At 56.4% G+C, this 2,981-nt stretch overlaps 1 pseudogene; it reads left to right on the top strand.

Annotated features, from left to right (window-relative positions):
• The first annotated feature begins 1,702 nt into the window (after positions 1-1,702).
• On the top strand, positions 1,703-2,301 carry LOC149334702 (uncharacterized; annotated as a pseudogene).
• The last annotated feature ends 680 nt before the right edge of the window (positions 2,302-2,981 follow it).

Here is a 2,981-nt window from a genome sequence, read left to right as displayed (position 1 = left end):
CTTCAGAACAAAAGACATTCCAGTGCTGATAGAAAGTTACTTGATTCAAAAATGGTCGATGGTAGTTTGTTCCATTCATTCACTGTTTTAGGGAAAAAACTGTTCCGGTAGGAATATGTTTTTGCAAAAATCGGAGCCAGTGTGTATTGTGTAGTGTGCCTTGTTCGCCTGGTGGTAGCTTTCTGAATGCAGTCTGGAAGTTTAAAAAAGACTTTACTTGACAAAAATTTATGAAGAAGAGAAGTCGATTTATTTTCCGGCGTATTGCTAATGTTGGAATTTTATGTTCTTGCATGAGTAGTGAAGGAGACTCTAGACTCAGCGCCCCTACGACGGCCCATTTCGTGTACTCGAAAGAACACCGACGTTCATCATCGTAGACATTCATGGGCACACTGACACCACTTCAATCGACCGCTTGAGACCAGCCTTCACAGAAGACGCTCCGCCCACTGTGCCTAAATGCGTGGTTTCTCTGCCCAACCGGCCGGCTGCACTCCTCCGCCATCTTTCCTTCTACTCCTCAGCAGCGGAAAGTATCGTTCCGGCTCCCAGCTTCTCCGGACTCCTTCAATAGTGGAGGGGGGGGGGGGGGGCGAGGAGGGGTCTACTGTAGTAGCAGCAGTGGTCTAACGAAGCAAGAGCACCACCAGCCTTCTTAGACGATGACGCAGAAGTGCCGTCGAATTGAGCTCCCTTCACGGGCCAGCGTCACACGCCGTTCAGCTACACGCCGTCTTATATTCTTGCACTCGGCCAATAAATCATCATTTACTTCATCGTACCGGCCTCATACTTTGGGTGTGACACGTGCACACCGTCTTGGGCATCACAACACAGAAAACCAGCGCCCCATAATTGCAAAGTTTGCATCCTTTAAGACACAACAAATGATCCCCTCAAATGACCCAAAAGTTGTGGGAATCCTGGCTTCTCGCCGTTGCCTTTGCGCGGCTGTTGTCGGCTCCCCGCGTTGTTCTCCTCTTTCCCTTGCTCCCGCCTCAGGCGGCGGAGAGGCGGCTGGGTGACTAATCACTGAAATTTCGCCGCAGCTCCGCCCCGGCTTCCCAACGGCCTTTGTCATTGGCGCCTTTTGGCGGAATTTCGGGACCCGCGTGGGCGGCCGCGCACCGCGCGACCGTCCGAGCGGAGCCCAGAGAGATCCTCCCGAGATAGCGTAAGGTGCGTACGCTACTGTTTGTCTGAGTCGGCCTTTGCCGTTCGGACCAGTGCTTACTCGAACTCGGCTGCACGGGTACTCTGACCTGCAGCTGCTCGAGCCTGTCCGGTGGGGTCCAGCGACTCCGACAGGCGTACTTTGCGTTGATTTCCCACTCTCTCTCGCAAACGGCCCAACGGTCGACACGAGAGAGAGATCACAGCACTGCCGCGGGGTCATTCTCCCGCAGCGGCGTGCATCGCTCTGGTCGCTTCGTGAGCGCAGCGGAGCCTTGCTCCTCGCGCGTCCCCGGGACAGGGTGACTATTGAGAGTGTGTGTACTTGCTGGAGGACGACGTGAATAAACGTCTCCTTTGTGAACTTCGAGGCCTATTTCTCTGCGGCGAATCGCTCTCCTCTCTGCGGAGGTTGAGTACTCCGCAGCGGTACCGCAGGGTGCGTGTGGTGACGCCTGATCGGGGTCCTTGGCTTGCGCTAATCTCGAACCCGCGGTGGTTGGTGGCCTGTACCCACTGATAAACCCACAACTCGAACGCCTCGAACGAGGAGCGTGTGGAAAGGTCGATCAGGCAGGCACACCCGACTTTTTCGGCGTACCTACGCGGCGGTCGATTCCGAGATTTGGAGGAGCTGGCCGCCGGGGCAAAGCGCATTCAAGGCGACATTCTCGCGGCGCGCGCCTATCGTCCGCTACCGCCGGCAAGCGAGGCGCTGAAGCCACGCTGTGCATGGAAAGGGGCCATGCCCTTACCCAACCGGCGACCAACAGCGCAACCTGCGTTTGCAGCTGTTAGCGGGCAAAACTAAGCATAGGAGTTGAACCACCGAGCTCTCGATCCCTACTCGTACGGAAGACGGGCAGCCTGCGCTGCATCGTTTTCTGAACCGCGTGCTGAGGGACGCTAAGCGCTCCAACGCACAGCGGAGGGAAAACCCGAATCATCCGACCCTTTGGTCGTGCAATGAGTAGACCCAGGCAAGGAGAGGCGCCATTGTCCCGCCACCAAGCTCGCGGTGGTGTGCGCTGTTTGCGCTGCCAAGAGAGGGGCCACTTAGCTAGAGAATGCACCGTAGCTAGGCCTTTTGTGAGGCAGGAAAACGTCGGCACTGGTTGGTCGTGAAGGGACGACCGGCAAAATTATTGCTAATTCCCTCTGCGTACAGAGCAATATGCCTTGCTAGTGCGCACGCGTCGTTTATTCCGGTCACCATTGCTGGCCGCGAACTTTCTGCGTTACTGGATACAGGAGCCAGTGCCTCCTCGTTTATTGAAGAGGTGTTGTCCCGTTTGCAAAAGCACTCTGCGCGCTTGCGGGACTGCCGCACGGCATCCAACCTTGCCAAAGGCGCAGCCCATTCGGCTGGCGCCGCGAGGCTGACTGTCAGGTGGGGAGAGCGGACGAGACGCACGCGCTTCATCTATCTCCCAGGGCTCAGTGTGCCTATGATTCTCGGGTGGGACTTTCCCCTGAAAACCGGGATCGTCGTGGACAAGAAGGGCGTGGACTCTTTGTCAGGCATCCTTTTGCCTTTTAGTCTGCGCCCTAGGCAACTGTACCATTGAGTTGTCTAAATAAACACTTTGACTTTGACTTTGACTTTGACATTGGGAGTGGCGGCTATCGTGACGGACCATTTTCCAAGCTCAAGTCGTTCATCAGCCCTCCGGCGTCAGTATCTGCCTCCGCAGTGAAGGCGTTCGGAGAGTGCGACGCTCAGGGGAAGGGCCACGCCCTTGTGTCGAGCGTTCGGTTGTTCACCCTTCCCTTTGGGACCGAGCGGTGCGGCGCAACCAGGCACC

This window comes from Amblyomma mixtum, chromosome 8 (assembly GCF_055824585.1).
Source record: "Amblyomma mixtum isolate Tamu chromosome 8, ASM5582458v1, whole genome shotgun sequence".
In the NCBI taxonomy this organism is placed as follows: Eukaryota; Metazoa; Arthropoda; class Arachnida; order Ixodida; family Ixodidae; genus Amblyomma; species Amblyomma mixtum.
This window is presented reverse-complemented; position numbering and strand designations above follow the sequence as displayed.